The 19,041-nt window shown below is 40.4% G+C and overlaps 1 protein-coding gene across 3 annotated transcripts in view; it reads left to right on the plus strand.

The window, feature by feature from the left end:
* Positions 1–19,041, plus strand: part of LOC126470586 (uncharacterized) — a 95,332-nt gene that overhangs the window by 47,412 nt on the left and 28,879 nt on the right. The gene's annotated exons all lie outside the window — the stretch shown is intronic.

A 19,041-nucleotide genomic window follows, 5' to 3' on the forward strand; every position in this document is an offset into this window, starting at 1 on the left:
TATATGTTTATAAGAATAGTATCTGAAAACTACATTGAATATAGGGTGAATCTTATCACCATTTAAAAGCGCCAAAAGTGCCATAGATGATCATGAGACAAGTAATTTAATATAAGGCACATGGAGTTACAAAAGTCAGGAAATACCCCAAAAAGGAATGATAAATACTGAACATCTGACATCACCAGATGGCATACCTCATTGCACATGCAGCAGTTGGCCTATGGCATGAAGAGATTATTGAGTGATGTAGTACTTGCACTAAAGCAAACAGTGCAAATTTCAGACATCTTTTGTGAGTGTGGTCTGTTGTAAATGTTGAATTTGCAAATTTATGGTCCTTTCTGTAACCAAGTAAAAGCTGTTTTTAATTTGTGCTTCTTTCCTTTTTCCTCCTTTTATCTGTTTACAAAAATTATGTAGTAAAGAAAACATAAATCATTTACTGGTTGCAATGCAGTGTGGAAGCTTATACCCATTTACTTGTGATGGAATATTGTATGTTTTTGTTGTATTGTACTTTGTATTAATGAGTGGTGACTGCAAGACCAGTAAATTAAATAATAAACCTTACTTCAATGTAAACACATAATTGTTTAATGGAATGAAAAAATACTGCTCGCCAGACACAAGACTCAAACTCTGAGCCCCGTGCACTGAAGTCATGCATGGGAGCCCAGAACCACACTGACGGGAATACTTGAGTAGGGTTGAGATGAGCAGGTGCAACAAACTGATAGGTTCAACTGGTGCATCTACAATGAAGTACTCCAGGTGGTGACATCATCTGTTGAACATTTGTCACCCACTTTTGGGATATTTTGTGACATCTGCAATCCCATGTGTCTTAAATTAATTCACTCAGCATCATTTACATCACTTTGGAAATTTTTAAATGGTGATGAGAAACACCTTGTATATTACATTAATTACCCAGTGAGGAAGAAGCACTAGAAAGTGGAGAATAATATCACTGTGATTCACAGTTAGACTGTGAAAGAGATGAAGAAGGTTATAATGATACTTGCAGTTATTTTATTAGCACAGATAATATATGTAAGGCTCAAAAATTAAATTTCAAGAAATAAGTAAGATTACAAAACAAAAATTGAATGAAAATACCACCTCACCCAAGGCATATTGCTGAAATACTGGCTGCATATTGTTACTTATTTATCCTGGTTATGAAGAAAGGCAGTCACAGAAATTTAACTGAACTATGAAATTCTCGTGGGTCACATACTGTAAGCTCAAATATAGTGTCATCACAGTTTGTTAAACACAAATAAACTTTCTGTAACAATAGGTTTCAATTGTCTATTAGTCCATGAAATCAAACAATAATACTTGGTGATAATTAATATAAACCTTAGTTCCTGATAGAAATGAAAGTGCAATAGTTTCTGTTTGAATATGATATAAATCCAAGCATTACTTCTTTATGATGCATGTGTATTGAAATTATAACATGAAGCAAAGTTCCACCTGTGACTAGAGGGGCTGGAAACCAATCGCTCAGCTGTCAAAGCACTATACAACACAGTTGTAAATTTGTCCACATAAACATCAGTGGTGGCCATAGTTCACTTGCTTAGGAAAAGTTGGATTATAGCAACTGAGAGCAATCTAGCCACTGGTTGGTCTTATATTTGCAATTTACAGAAGTTTATTTGACCAGCCTATTGTACTGGTGGCTCGAGGCTCACTTGCTGGATGTAGGCAATGTCACACAGATTGACATGTTCATATCTTCCATTTGCATGTCTGGCAAGGTCCCTAAATCATATACAGTAGTTTTGATGGTGTGTATGCATTACAAGCATTTCTTGCTTCTGTTTTGAGGTTTGCACTTTAGCCAGTAATAATGAAGAATACAAAGAAGAAACACTAAAAAATTGGGTATTTTGCATCCATTTTTAGATCTATATAGATGAATACTGTCTAGGTTATTTTTGTCATAAGACAGGAAAAATTAGAGTATTTCCAAGGAAGGTGTAGGCATATGCATTTTAATCTCTGAATGGCAGTTAGTAAATAGTACAGAATTTTTCTAATTTTTGGGTGAATGTAATGATGAAAACCTTGAAGTGGAAGAAATGTATAACTGAGTAGCTCAAACAACAAGTTTAGGAACCATTGTCGTTCACATAATTATGAATGTTTGAAAGAAACAGACAAAAATCGTAACATATTCTTCATATTTATGACATAATTTTCTGTTTTAAACGATCATTTATAAGGGTAGTATTATTGCATAAAAGCAAGTAGTGAGTGAAGTAGAGCATCAATTATCCAAAACAATATGGGGCTGGGGGTGTTCAGATAACAGATTTTTTACATAACTAATCCTTTTCTAGAAAAAAAAGTACCACTATCGTTGGAGGATTATGAAATGAAGAAACAGATTTGTGTCTTAATTCCAAAAGTGCATGTTTTTTGTATGTATTACAAATACTGTACCTAGCTTACATAAATTACTCATTTTCTATTAAGGCATCCCTACCATCTATGAAAAGGAGTTCTAAATTAATATTTTCTCCAGACCTGAGACATGCTTTTATTGTCACTAAATCTCACGCACATCTTAAACACAACAGCTGCACGACGTCACACTCTTCAAGTTTGCAAGGCAGTGAAAAACTTCCTCACTGTGTAGTTCTTTAATGGTACAGTCATCACTAGCCTCTATTTTGTCACTGCAAGCATCTATGTCACAGATGACGTTACCAATGACCTCATCATCTGTCAGTAATCGATAACCAGGAGCATTGGTATCCCATTTGAACCAGGCTTGAATGTTTTTCTGTTCATAATCTCCAAATCTTGAAGATCCTTTAACCAGCCCATGCTGTTGCAATACTGATGTATGGTTGGTGGTTCTACAGTTCCAGTGAGGTGCTCATCTGATGGAAGGAGTTTGTTCCAATGTTTTGCTAGAGTAGTGTCCTCAACAGCAGTCTGAACGTCTACTACTGTGTGCACAGCATCCTACAAGTTAATGCCAGAGGACTGGAGTAATGTTCTGAGGCAAGAAAATAACTTTAGACTTTCCATTTTGTCTTTGCATTGAACATTTTGAGGGATGACTTGGGGACAAAAAAACATTTTCAGAATTACCAATTGCATGCCATTGCTTTTATACTTCAGAAATAAATACAGGGTGGTATTATTCTGTAAAAATGCTTGCATCTGTCCTTGCATTCTTTTGATTCTTGTAGGTGACCAACTATTTTTTACTCCCATAAAACAGTGTCAAGTTTGGGTTTCCCTATGAACAGAAAGGGTAGCCTATGTGTTCTGGTAACATTTCTGCACACCATAGCAATGATGCAAGGTTTTCTTGCCTTATAACCAGGAACTGACACTTCTTTCTAGGAAACTAGTGATTCTGTTGGCATTTTCTTCCAATACAAAGAAATTTCATCTATGTTGTAGATATTTTTTTGTTATAGCACTTGGTGATAAATTTATTTAAAGTCTCTTTGGAACAATCTTCTGATTCAGTGTCAGCAAACAGTTCTTCACCTTGAGTGTCCAATTCCCCAATTCAATGCCTAGATATAAAGTGCATAATCCAGCCAGAAGAATAATGGGTAGCTTTGAGAATTGAAATAGTGAAAGCAGCACAGGATGAAGTACGTAAAAAGATGATGACTAGTAGAAATCCTTGGGTAACACAAGAGATATTGAATTTAACTGATGGCAGGAGAAAATATTAAGATGCTGTGAATGAAGGAGGTGAAAAGGAACAGAAACGTCTCAAAAATGAGATCAACAGGAAGTGCAAAATGGCTAACAGGAATGGCTGGACGACAAATGTGAGGATGTAGAGGCATATATCACTGGGAGTAATAAAGTTGCTGCCTATAGGAAAATTAAAGAGACCTTTGGAGAAAAGAGAACCACCTGTATGAATATCAAGTGCTCAGATGGAAAACCAGTTCTATGCAAAGAAGGGAAAGCAGGAAGTTTGAAGGTTTATACAGAGAGTCTGTACAAGTGCCATGCACTTAAGGGCAATATTATGTCAATGGAAGAGGATGTAGACGAAGATGAGATGGGCAGTATGTTACTGCATAAAAAATCTGACAGAGCACTGAAAGTCCTAAGTTGAAACAAGTTCCTGGAAGTAGACAACATTCCATTAGAACTACTGATAACGTTGGGAGAGCCAGCCATGCACGAAACTCTTCCATCTGGTGAGCAAGATGTATGAGACAGGAAAAATACCCTCAGACTTCAAGAAGAATGTAATAACTCCAATTCCTAAGAAAGAAGGTGCTGACCGGTGTGAAAATTAGTGAACTGTGGTGACTCGCCAATCTTTCAAAGTGCCGTTGTGCAGTTACGTGCGTCCTCTTCATGTGGCGCTGTCAGCCAGCCATGCAGCAGCAGCGCCACCTAAGCGGCCACCCAGCCAGCAGCCGCGAGACTTGGACTCAGTTATGATTTGACTGTTAAAGTGACACACATCTTACTCTGTTTACTTGATCTGTGACTTTCATGTGTTGCATTGTCTTTGAAATATATTTGTTCAACTTGAAGTTATAATATGAACTATCAGTTTAATGAGGCACAGTTTCAAAATAATAACTCGATTTCTTTATAAAGAAATGCAAAAGCTAGTATAAGCTGACCTAAGGGAAGATCAGTTTGGATTCCAAAGAAATGTAGGACTACTTGAGGCAATAGTGACTCTACAGCCTATCTTATTTATATGATTTGTAGACTTAGAGGAAGCTTTTGACAATGTTGATTCGAATACTCTCTTTCAAATTCTGAAGGTGACAGGGATAAAATACAGGAAGAAAAAACCAGTACAAGATTTGAGTGGCACAAATGGGAAGCAGTGGTTGAGAAGCAGGGGAGACAGTGTTGTACACTATCCCTGATGTTCAATCTTTGTACTGAGCAAGTAGTAAAGGAAACAAAAGAAAAATTAGGAATAGGAATTAAAATCCATGAAGCAGAAATAAAACCCTTGAGGTTTGATGAAGACATTATAATTCTATCAGAGACAGAAAAGGAGTTGGTAGAGAAGTTGAACAGAATGGATAGTGTCTTCAAAGGAGGATATAAGATGAACACCAACAAAAACAAAATGAGGATAATAGAATGCAGTAAAATTAAATCAGGTGATGCTGAGGTAATTAGACTGGGAAGTGAGACACTTAAAGAAGTAGATGAGTTTTGCTATTTGGGCAACAAAATAACTGATGATGTTCGAAATAGAGAGGATATAAAATGTCGGCTGGTGATGGCAAGGAAAGCATTTCTGAAGAAGAGATATTTGTTAACATCAAGTATAGATTTAAGTTTCAGGAATTCTTTTCTGAAAGTATTTGTACAGAGTGTAGCCATGTATGGAAGTGAAACATGGGCACAAAGGAAATAGCAGCTCTTGAAATGTGGTGCTACAGAAAAATGCTTAAGTTTAGATAGGTAGATCATGTAACTAATGAGGATGTACTGAATAGAAGTGGGGTGAAGAGCAATTTGTGGTACAATGTGACTAGAAGAATGGATCAGTTGTCAATTGGTAGGGCACTTTCTGAGGCATCAAGGGATCACCAATTTAGTATTGAAGGGAAGTAAATCATAGAGGGAGAATGAGAGACGAATACACTAAGCAAATTCAGAAGGATGTAGGTTGCAGTATTTACTCAGAGATGAAGAGGGAAGAACAGGATAGAGTAGCATGGAGATCTGCATCCAGCCAGTCTTTGGACTGAAGACCACAACAACAAGCAACAAGCCAGCCAGTAGTCACTTTAAAGTCAGTATTATCCCCAAGTTTCTTATTCAGTGAAGCACTTTTTCATAACTCAAAGGGCCACTTATGGACTGTACCTGCGTGAACCAAGTGTACACTGCAGTGTCTAAATTCTGATTTTCTGCCATTTTCATCATTTTTCTGTGTAAGATTCCATCTTCACTGCCAAGTCACTTGGCAAGTTTTGTAATAGTGTTACATTCTTTTTAATATCCATTCTTGTGGCATGCCATATACCCTAGCTAAGCTTGATCCACTAGCACCATTCCTCAGTTAGCCACATATTTTAAGTTTATTGGAAATATTGAGAACAACTCATTTACATTTATTAACTGTTGTGAACAGTATAACTACAGCATATTTCAAGTGAAGGCTAAAATGCCACTCATGGATGATGACTAGAGGATTGAGTTCAGGCAAGAACTAGTGGTCACTAGCGGAAAAGTATGATGTACAAATATAAGTTTATTGACTGAAACCCTTTCATATAATCACTGTTTCAGTTGATTCACAACAAGTTATCAATATCCGACTCTATAATATGTCATGTTTACCAAGAACACCTTGTAAATACCTTTTCAAGGAATTTTTCATATTAACTGTTTCACAATATGTCTATTAGCCTATGAACTTCATCATAATAATTCAATCAGGATTTGAGGTGAGTACGATGATCATAGCTGTTATACTAGAAGAGAAAAATACCTTTATTACTCTTCAATTGACACTGTGCAAAGCTCATTCCATAAGGAAGATATAAAAATAATTTTATTTGTTAATTTATGTACTAATGTCACGACTGATTTGCCATGGAACAGAATTTTAAGGGACCTATTTGAGAGCTACAAACTTATGCAGATATCTTACTTTCAAGCTAATCTGTAGACTAGCTTAAACCCAATCTTTCTCCTTTTCTACAGACAGAGCACAAGCTTGGTTTGCATTCAGGATGGGAAGGAAATTGGCTGTGCCATTTCAAAGGAATCATCCCAGCACTTGTCTGGAGTAATTTATGGAAATAATGGAAAATCTTAATCTGGATGGTCGGACATTGGTTTTAACCATCATCGTCCTGAATGGGAGTCCAGTGTGCTATGTAGTGCGCCAACTTGCTCAGTAATATATAGAAAAGTAGTAACACACACACTGATTAAACACTGCAGAGTCAAAGAAACTGGTACACCTGCCTAATATCATGTATGGCACCAGCGAGAATGCACAAGTGCCACAACGCAATGTGGCCTGGACTCGACCAATGTCTGAAGTAGTGATGGAAGGAACTGACAACATGAATACTGTTGGGCTGCCCATAAATCTCTAAGGGGACTAAGGGGTGGAGATCTCCTCTGGACAGCACATTGCGAGGCATCCCAGATACTCTCAAGACTGTTCATGTCTGGGGAGTTTAGTGATCAGTGCAAGTGTTTGAAATCAGAAGAATGTTCCTGGAGACACTCTGTAGCAATTCTTTTTATGTGGTGTGCTGCATTGTTCTGCTGGAATTGACCAAGTCTGTAAGAATGCACAATGGTCATGAATGGATGCAGGTGGTCAGACAGGATGCTTATGTACATGTCACCTGTCAGAGTGATATCTAGACATATTAGGGGTGCAATATCACTCCAACTGCATATGTACCACACATGTCACACACCAGGAGGAACACCACTGTGCCTCTCTAAGAAATGGGAAGAATTGGCTTATTTCTCAGGTAGCCACCATACTTGCTGACAATGGTCATCTAGGGTAGTGCAGAAGCACGATTCATCACTGAACAGAATTTGACAGTTTTCATCAGCAGTCAAAACTACCTGGTACAGCACCACTCCAGACACAAATGTTTGTGTTGTGGTGTTTTAGCAGTCCACACAAAGGACAGCAAATCCCTACTCAAGATGCTGCTTTCCTATGACCAGTGGTACAGGATGACATAGAATGTTGCAGATAGTCCTTTTCTTGTGGATCTTCAACTTTATCTTATGTAGTTTACAGGTGAATGGCCAGACATCAGTGTCCAGTGAGCACAGTATTTCAGTGAGCAACCACATTGCGATCATCAGATGCACTGATGAACTGACTGCTTAGGAGCTTGTTCATGGTCTGCACTCAGGTGTGGACGTGCATACAGCATCTCCTGCCTCATCTCCTCCTCCATATTGCTCCATCAAAGGTTTATGACCCAGTGACTTGTGCTGGTGACATCTCCAATTTCTGTTGCTCTGTATGACTCTGAAGTCAGTTTGTAATGGGATACCACTGCACTCTTCTGTGTAACCTAGTCCTGATTTTCCCCACATATACCAATGCCCATTGTTTCCCAAAATTTCCTATCGAAACTTAATCTATTCATGGGATATCTATTCCTGTCTTTATCTTGTTGCTTGTATGGTTCAAAGTTTATCCTTCTCTCATAATTCTTTTGTGATAATTAGCCTGATTTCTTCTATTTTTCCCCACACCAAAGTGACTAGATCTCAGTTGGGGGATCCCTCTTGTACCTCATCATTACCCCTATTTTCATATCTACTGTAGTTAAATGGTTTGGCGTTTCCTTCCAATGATCTGTTTAAATTTTCTTGTATTCTTTCTCATTAATATTTCTGTCATTCGAATGTGGATCACTTTTCTGATGTCTTCCCTCATAATTATACAGATAATTTCTTCCCCGTTTCCTTCTGTAATTACCCACTCTTGCGCTGAGTCACACTATGGAAATTCTGATTAAAGACTATGTACATAATTTCTCTCTAATCCCCTATCCAGTTTATCTACATATGTCAGAAACCAAAACAGAATCGTCTGCCCCATAAACTAAACCCTGTTGCACGTTCCTTGGTAATCTGCTCTTTCATACACCTTTTTGCGTAAGCTCATAAAATGATTGATCTAGGATTTTTAATTTTCTCAGGTGCTTCTCTCAAAAATCTTTCATGTTGCCATTCACTTCTCACTAATTGGTCCATTTATGAATTAACTTTTGATACAAGCATGTTCAGTTTCTGACAATTTATTCAGAAAGCTGTTTTCAAAAGCACAATATGTCATTTCTGCATGAATATATTGGTTAGTCCAAGAGAGTGCTTCCTCATCCAAAGACTCTTTTACAAACTTTATCTTAAGCAAATCAGTCAAACAACTATCAAAATTATGACAAAAATGTTGAGAAAAGTCAACTATGTTAAGGTTATTATTTCCTCTAAAACTTTTAATTGGCACATTGGTGCTCATCCCACTACTGTTACTACTGAAACTTCTAGTTACAAAATTTTCCTCCAATTCAGATAGTTTTCTAAGAATATAAACTACTTTACAATCACATGGAATTACATTACAACTTTCTCTAGTGCAACAACTTTATCATTAACTACCTACTTTTCAAGTTATTAATTTTACATTCAAGATTATTGTCATTTTGATCCATTTCTGATCTTAATACCTAGCCTTCTTGTTTCATCACATTGTGCATTATTTCAAAAGTTTTCCAAATTTCTCAACTTTATCAGGACAATTTTGTTTTAATTTCAGTCACTTCACGTATAAGAGAATCAATCTGTACATTGATTCATTTGTCCCCTGAGTGTGCAACTAATTTATATTTATTAAGATTCCCTATTGTTTCAGGCACTTGAATGCCAGTCTCCAAATTTCATTCCTCAATTCCTTTAACTTGTCATTTTTAGCAGTGATTTTACCACCCCTATCACTTTTTATTGTTTAAATCCTACCAATCAAATCTTCATTTGGTTTGCTTTTTAATGCCTCAGTTCTACCCCGCCCCCTCCCAAAATGTTATTCAGATCCCTGTTGCATTTTTCTAGTTTTTCTTCAAAAAGCTTGGTTAGTTGTCAAAACAAACTATACTAATAGTTCCCCCTGATAATCCTCTGTGACTGAAACTTCGGAATGGACAGCAAGCACTACTAACATTCCTGCATACTGCTCCTTTGTCTTGCCTCTGATTTTGTTCCAACCTTGTCATTAAAAACAATTTCTATCTCCTAAGGCTATTCGTAAGTTTCATACTGTCATTGATAACTGGTTTTTTAATAACTGTGTATGTAATGGGGAGCAGTCGTTGTAATTACAATGATGTGATCACTCGCACTCTTAGCACTTAATATGAGTACTTTTATTCTTGCAACGTATACACAATGCGTTTAACATAGAACATGTACTACAGAAAACTCATCTGGCAAAGATACAGTTGTTCTTGCTGTGGTAGGGCAGCGATGTTATTGGGGGATAGAGTGCTTCTAAATCCCCCCAGAGGACCCCCCCCCCCCTCAAATCACCAGAGTGCAGCATGGTGACTAGTGTACATCATTATGTGTTGTCCTGCTGGTGATGGGTAATGCCAACATATTGTAGTCTGCCAGGTACCTGGGTGCCTGTAAAGTGTGGCTGGCCTGTGATGTCAAGCAGTGGTGCCATTGGCACAGTGGCGATGTCCATTGAGGTGTTGGTGGCTGTTAGTGCGCCATCCAGTATTATAAAATTCTCTGGGGCCGACAAGAGCAGGTAGCCGTCCAAAGAAAGAGTAGATTTCAGACCTGCTGAGTCAATCGTAGGTGGAAGGGGCGTGCAGTGCTCTAATGACCTCAAGACCATGCTATAGCCTGACTGTCTATTGTTTAATTTGCACCTGAGCATGACATGTGTACATGATTGGAGGTACTTGTGCTCAAAGATGGTTGGTTTGTTGTGGTGGGATGGCGATGGGATGTGGATGTGGTGGATGTGGTTCCTGACATGTTTTACTAGGTTGACATCCACAGGGTCGGTGGTTTGTGGTACAAACTCTGTTGGGAGGGTGATTGGTTCCCCATAGAGCACCTCTGCAAGCGGGGCACCCAGATCATCTTTGTAGGCAGCTCGTATGCCCAGCAGCAACCAGGGGAGAGCCTCTGTCCACTTTTGGTTGTGGTGTATGAGTGCAGTGCCACTGTTCCACAAGTTCATTGGACTGGGGATGGGAGGCCATTGTGTGTAACTGGTGGCACCCACAGAGGTGGCAGAGCTCAGAGAACAGTGTCAACTAAAACTGCTGGCCCTGGTCTGTTGTCAGGGACTCTGGGCAGCCAAAGTGTGCAGTCCATAATGTGATGAAAGCTTGGGCGACGGTGTCAACTGAGTTATCAGTCAGAGTGTGGCCTCCACCCATCAAGTTGTCCTGTCTATGGAACATGTACTTGTATCTGTCTGAATGTGGGAGGGGCCCCACCGGGTCTATGTGGACATGTAACAAACAGCCCTTCAGGCTGGAAAATTTCCCGAGGGGTGGCTATGCATGACGTTCTGTCTTGGCCCATTGGCATTGGTTGCAGGCTCTCGTCCATGCAGTGCTGTCCCTGTTAATGTTAGTCCAAAAGAAACTATCTGTTATCGGTTTTAGTGTCGGGCATACTCCGGGGTGAGACAAGTTGTAGAGGAGGTCGAAAACTGTCTTCCTGAAGTTCTGTGGGATGACAGGTCATTGTCTACCATGGGATACGTTGCAGCAAACTAGTTTTGTTGTGCCTGCAATGGTGCACTTCTTGAGCTGGAGGCCTGTTGTGTGTCCAGATAGCAGGTTTTGAAAGTTGGTGTCAGTTGCTTGTGCCTCCAATAGTTGGTCAAAGTAATGGTGTGCCGATGTGGCAGCGAGTCATGAGACGAAGTCAGCCAGCATGTTGTCTGCTCCCTCATACATAGTGTAAGTCTGTAGTATATTGGTATATTTTGAAATCAAGTTCAGGTGGCAGAATTGTCAAGAGGATGTATTGGGTGGCAGGTATTTAACAGCGTCTGTGTAGATAGTAAGCTGACAGCCCTCAATGTCATGTGGGAAGTATTGAATCACTTTGTATATCGTCAAAAGCTCACAGTCAAAAGTTGACCACATATTCTGGGAGTCAGTAAGTTTCCACAAGAAAAGCCATAGGGGTTGGGTTGCACTGGGGACTTCCTATTGTAGCACTGCCCCAATCGCTCGGTCGTTGGTGTCGGCTATCATAACCACATGAGTGTCCATGGATGAAAGTGCCAGAGGGGTAATCTGAGCCAGCTCTGTTTTGATGTTCTCGAAAGTTCCTTGCAAATCAGGAATACAAGTGAGCTTATGTTTGCCTGATGTGTTCTTGCCACAGAGTGACTCTGTGAGCAGGACGAGTGTCTCTGTGGCATGGGGGAGTTGTTGTATTAAAAATTAATTACCCCTAAGAAAAGGTGGAACTTTTGATAGTCCATTCTTGATGGTAGGTGTATACTTCATCTCTGTTTTCTGGGGTGGGATGGATGCTCGAAGTGTTGACGAGCTGGCCTATGAATGTAACACATTTTTGCCAGAGTTGGCATTTGTCCTCATTGACAACAACAGCCCGCTCTGCTAGTTTGTTGAATACTACTTGCAGGTGTTTCTCATGACCTTGAGTTGTTTCTAAGAATATATGTACATCATCCAAATAACAATAGCAAAAGAGCATGGTAAAAAAACAACCCGTCAATGAACCACTGGCCAGTCTGGGCTACGTTCTTTAGTCTGAAGTGCATAAAGAGGAACAAATAGGCCAAAGGGAGTAATTATTGCAGTCTTTGTGATGTCCTTCATGGCCATTGGGATCTGCCAACTATCTCTTTTAGAGTCGATCACGCTAAGTATGGTTGCACTAGCCAGTTGCCGGAAGAATTCCTGAATATTGGGAATGGGCTAACTATCAGTGATGGTGTGCACGTTCAAATGTCTGTAGTCTCTGCACATGCACCACATTTTATCTTTTTCCATTGTCATTGTAGTCAGTGAGGCGCACACACTGTGTGATGGCCTAATGGTGCCCTCATGTAACAGTTCCTTGATCATGGCCTCGGCCACCTTTAGTTTGTGAGGGACAAGGTCATGGGGCTGGTGTTGGACCAGTGGACCTAGGGTAGTATTAATTCTCAGCGATGGAGTTGTTGTTCAGGTGAATACGATAGGCATTGCAGTATGAGCATCTTCGCTGTCTCATATCTGCCAGTGGTTGGTGCATACAGTAGGACATCACAGGTAAGATTGGTGTTGGTAGGGAGGTGGTTCAATAGCACCAAAAACTTGTCACAGTCATCTGTGATCCTGGCCAACTGCATCATGCACTCGCAGAGTGTGAACCATTCTTGCAGGGAATCAACTTGTAGCGGTGGCAGATGTAACTCGGTGTGTGGGTGGCGGTAATCTGCCTAGTGGTGAGTGACCAGGACCTGTATGAGGTTGTAATCATGTGAAGTAAATGGTGCAGATTCATGAAAACCTTTTGGTGGCACTGATAAAGGCGGCGGCTGGAGCTGTGGCACGGTAGTTGCTGTAGGTGTATTGGTAATGAGAGAGTCATGACCGGTTATCACAGAATGTGGCATGGGTGTCACAGCTGGTGCATTGGCGTCATTAAGGATGGTGTAGTAGTGGGGAAGCAAGGAATACAGTGTGGTGGACAGGGTGGCGGATGGCACATCAGTGTAGATCACCCAACCCGGCAGCTGTTGAATGTTGTCCTTGTGATCACACAGTGTGATTCGTAGTTGCAGTCAGGCTCGCCATACTGATATGCTGTTCTCACGAGGTGTGAAAACCCTGTGCTGTTGCAGGTAGACATGGTATGCCTGCTATTTGAATGACTTCATGTGGCAGGTGTGACCCAGAGCATGACACGACTGTTGTCAATGTGACGTCATCGTCATGACGTGACCTCGGGCACAGTACACAGTTAACAAGTGTGACGTCACCCGGGTGATGTATGGTATAACATAGAATGTAAATTTCAGGTTTAGGCCATGGAAAAGCATGGTCTGGCATAGGTAGGTCACTTGTAGGATGGATTTGTCTGCAATAACCTGCAAATATCAGTTCTCTGCAGTGGAAGGTGGTCATACATGGTGGCGATTGTTGGTCAACAGTTGCAGTACTCTGGAGTATGTCTGTCCATAATGTCAGTATGCACTGAATCATTAGAATGAAAGTGAATGGGTTGTAGTTCATTAACAGTGTCACTGATCAGTATATTACTAGCACTGGTTAGGTGGGAGGTGGAGATGGCAGCAGGCAGCCATTGTACACAGTGCACACCTGTTGATGTACCACAGTTAATTAATGGTGTGGCAGGCTTCATCTCACGATTTTCAGTGCTAACATAGTACTTGACCTGTGGTTTAGTGTGTTCATCTGTTTGGCGATAGGTAACAACGCCCTGGTTTAGTGGTTGTTCAAACAATTGTAACACTGAATGAGATTTTCACTCTGCAGTAGAATGTGCACTGATATGAAACTTCCTGGCAGATTAAAACTGTGTGCCGGACCGAGAGTCGAACTTGGACCTTTGCTTTTCATGGGCAAATGCTCTACCAACTGAGCTACCCAAGCACAACTCACGCCCTGTCCTCACAGCTTTGCTTCCACCAGTAGGAGCCCTTGTTTTGTTCAAGACACCTTCAAGACTACCTTCAAGTTTGAGAACAAATATATTTATATATACACTCCTGGAAATGGAAAAAAGAACACATTGACACCGGTGTGTCAGACCCACCATACTTGCTCCAGACACTGCGAGAGGGCTGTACAAGCAATGATCACACGCACGGCACAGCAGACACACCAGGAACCGCGGTGTTGGCCGTCGAATGGCGCTAGCTGCGCAGCATTTGTGCACCGCCACCGTCAGTGTCAGCCCGTTTGCCGTGGCATACGGAGCTCCATCGCAGTCTTTAACACTGGTAGCATGCCGCGACAGCGTGGACGTGAACTGTATGTGCAGTTGACGGACTTTATGCGAGGGCATATAGTGGGCATGCGGGAGGCCGGGTGGACATACCGCCGAATTGCTCAACACGTGGGGTGTGCGGTCTCCACAGTACATCAATGTTGTCGCCAGTGGTCGGCGGAAGGAGCACGTGCCCGTCGACCTGGGACCGGACCGCAGCGATGCACGGATGCACGCCAAGACCGTAGGATCCTACGCAGTGCCGTAGGGGACCGCACCGCCACTTCCCAGCTAATTAGGGACACTGTTGCTCCTGGGGTATCGGCGAGGACCATTCGCAACTGTCTCCATGAAGCTGGGCTACGGTCCCGCACACCGTTAGGCCGTCTTCCGCTCACGCCCCAACATCGTGCAGCCCGCCTCCAGTGGTGTCGCGACAGGCGTGAATGGAGGGACGAATGGAGACGTGTCGTCTTCAGCGATGAGAGTCGCTTCTGCCTTGGTGCCAATGATGGTCGTATGCGTGTTTGGCGCTGTGCAGGGGAGCGCCACAATCAGGACTGCATACGACCGAGGCACACAGGGCCAACACCCGGCATCATGGTGTGGGGAGCGATCTCCTACACTGGCCGTACACCACTGGTGATCGTCGAGGGGACACTGAATAGTGCACGGTACATTCAAACCGTCATCGAACCCATCGTTCTACCATTCCTAGACCGGCAAGGGAACTTGCTGTTCCAACAGGTCAATGCACGTCCGCATGTATCCTGTGCCACCCAACGTGCTCTAGAAGGTGTAAATCAACTACCCTGGCCAGCAAGATCTCCGGATCTGTCCCCCATTGAGCATGTTTGGGACTGGATGAAGCGTCGTCTCACGCGGTCTGCACGTCCAGCACGAATGCTGGTCCAACTGAGGCGCCAGGTGGAAATGGCATGGCAAGCTGTTCCACAGGACTACATCCAGCATCTCTACGATCGTCTCCATGGGAGAATAGCAGCCTGCATTGCTGCGAAAGGTGGATATACAATGTACTAGTGCCGACATTGTGCATGCTCAGTTGCCTGTGTCTATGTGCCTGTGGTTCTGTCAGTGTGATCATGTGATGTATCTGACCCCAGGAATGTGTCAATAAAGTTTCCCCTTCCTGGGACAATGAATTCACGGTGTTCTTATTTCAATATCCAGGAGTGTATAAAGATGGTATCTGTTCTTTTGGACATGTCCGAAAGAACATATACCATCTTCATATATATATATATATATATATATATATATGTAGTTAAAGCTCACCGGTCACTTGACCATCTTCTCCTTTTGTGGGGATGCACAAACAATGCCAGAACTCTTACAGGAATCAGCAAAAAACTGTGAGTAATGAGTATAGTGGGCAGGGGCACTATGAATATAGTGTGGGACAATAAGTTGGGAATGTGGGTCTCACAGGAGGCATACCAGAGATAAGTCCCTGCCATCACACTATCCTCTGTGTCCTTGGTGGCTCAAGTGGATAGGGCATCTGCCATGTAAGCAGGAGATCCTGGGTTTGAGTCCCAGTCAGGGCACACATTTTCAACTGTCCCTGTTGACTTATATCAACGCCTGTATACAGATAGGGGTATTCATTTCATTGTAATGAATATATTTATGTTTGAATTTGGCCTACTGAAGAGGCATACAATGAATGTTTTTAATGAGGTTCGTTCTATAGGACAAATTTCAAAGTCAGGTTGTTTTTCTGACTTTTTCAAAGGTTCTAAGCAACAGTTATTGATACCATCTTTCTCAAACATACATTTTCCTCAATGAGCAGTTTCTTTTTAAAAGCAACTTGCATCTTCTTTGGGGGTAGATCATCTGATGATGTAGATCTTTCATTAGCTGAATATGCTGTCACTCTCACTGTTTCATTTTTTATCAATTTCTGGCTGTGTTGTTTCATCTCCTGTAGTTGTTATTACAGCTGCTCCTCTCTGAACACTTTCTTGTGTAATCAATGTTTCTTTGTGTGATACTGCTGCTGCACCTCAATAAGTAGGTAGGAATAATATTCTGTAGGTCTCCTTTGTAGTTGGTGAAGAAATTGTGTAACATTTCTGAATTCTAGAGAAAACATTTTTCACTAACACTTTGGTATTCTGGCTGAGTAGTCATTTGCCCCATTTGCTTACATGAATTTTGTGCATTGCACAGTGGTTTCTTTCCAGACCATAAATAGTGAGGAAAAAAAAGCATTTGAAGTGGTATCGCTGATCTTACTGTAAGTCCTGTTTGGTTTTTGGCTCTCTCTATTTACAGTACACAAAAAGATTCAGTAAGGTCATGCCTTTGTTGTTTGCTTATCGGAATCAGCTTTTGATCGCCTAGTGTACATAGCCTGTCTCTTAAGATTCTCTTTGCTACTTTTATTTCAGTTTAATAGATGCCATCGTTTGCATTTTGCTCTCTTTTTCATGCAGTTTGCGTAAGTGCTGCCTTCCAATTGTTATTACCTAAGCTGCATATAATAATGTATGCCAAACTGTAATTTTCCAGTTTTGGACATTAAGTAGGTATATTTGTTAACTGAGTTGGTCATTTTCATTATTCTTACTTTTTTGTCTGATTTTTAAACATTGAGTGAAGCATGTAAAACAGATAGCAAGATTAACATGAGAACTTTTAGTGATTGACAAAAATGCATCAGACAAAAGTTGCTATGGGTGATAGGGCGGATTATGCGGTGTTAACAGCCTTGAAGAGATACAACAGTCAACTGTCTTATATTAAATTGTGCTATGTTGTACTTTAGCTCCAGAACAGTATATATTGATATGAAAAATCAGCCAACCAATTGCAAATAAAGGTTTATTATCCCTTGATCATGGTTTCGATATTTGTAAAAGTATCTTCTTCAGAAACATTGGCACTAAAAATGTGTACAGCAGTTACAAAATGATTTTTACTAACAGAAAAAAAATATTAATAGAAAAACATTTCTGAAGTAAATGTAGTCATTTATTACATCACATGATGCACCAATTGATTAGATGAAGCTGAGCTCCTCTTGTCATAAATGAAATTGGTGAAACAAGAGTTACCACAAGCCATGGCTTTACATAACGTGAGATTACATGTAACGTACTGTAGAAAGACTACTCAGTAAATGCCCACAGGTAGAGGCTCTTGTTATCATATAAACAGAATAGGTGTCTCAAAATAAAATACATGCATAAATTACATATACTTTATGCCAGAGACTAATTCAATTGCTAGAAATATACAGGCTCAAGCGAGCAGGAAAAACTGGTCTACAGAGGGTGATGCTTTTGGCTGATTTTTCGATCTGTTCTGAATTACACAGTTGCTGTTTCACGGCCATGTTTAAGATTTTGAGCTATTGATGAGGTAGGTTATTTAATATAAATATTTTTTGATCTGGAAAGCAACAGATTAAAATGCATTTAAAATAGGCAATTTACTACTATTATTGTGTTGGGCTGAATAACACACCACTCTGAATTTCTTGCAACTGTTGATGGTAATATGAGATCATGAATTAAGATATTCATAAACTGTTGTATATTGATCTTAGGGAAATAGGAAGGAACATTAGGATTGAATGACTATTTACAGTAAAGTCATTAGAGATGGGGCAAAACCTGAATAGGGTAAAAATGAGTAAGAAAATTACTTGCATTCTTTGAAAATAAATCATGACAGCCTTTGTCTTAGTTAATAAATGGCAGTAATTGAAAACTAAAATCTAGATGGCCACATGGTAATACAGAACCCATCATTCCTCCTGACAGTTCATTGCCCTTTGGATGATCTGATTAAAGTGTGGATTAACCTCATCCAGTACAATAATGTTGAGATTCACCAGCAGATATAAATACTGGGAATGTTGACACCTGCTGATGAAGTATGATACTGGTGGGTTAATAGGATCCATTAATGCGGTACATAAAATGAGATGATGGTGATGTGTTATTAAAATAACAAAAATAGTTTGTTGTGCTGATTTATTACTATGGTTCCTATCACTGCATTTGTACACCATAGTTTATGCAACTACAATATGGTACTCTTAAAAAGAATCATCTGGGGAATTTATAAGGTCAGTTTCAAATACAAAATCAAAAGAATGTTGGGAAAAATCCTCTGTTACCATAAACTTCTGTAACTTCTCAACAACTAAGGTAAAAAAGGAAAATGGAAAGACCTGTTATTCTATAGCACACAATGACAACCATATAATATTTTGATAAAGAGTTGTGATGTCGTACAGGACTTAAAAACATGTCACATAATAATCATAGGTAGCTCTTTTCTTGTCATAAAATACAACAAATTCAATAGAAATTTGACTCACTGCAATGAAAATAACAAAAATACTGCAGATTTGTGGGTCACCTTTCCAGGGTAGTAAACAACAAGCACTGGATACTGGTTAATGCATGCTGGTTAGTAGTACAATAATCTGTCATAGACAGATCATTATGTCTGCATTTAAAAACCAAATAAGACCAATTTCCTGTCACAATTAATAAATTAATCTCTGCCCAAGACCATCTACCA

The sequence above is a fragment of the Schistocerca serialis genome, chromosome 3, assembly GCF_023864345.2.
Source record: "Schistocerca serialis cubense isolate TAMUIC-IGC-003099 chromosome 3, iqSchSeri2.2, whole genome shotgun sequence".
NCBI lineage: Eukaryota > Metazoa > Arthropoda > Insecta > Orthoptera > Acrididae > Schistocerca > Schistocerca serialis.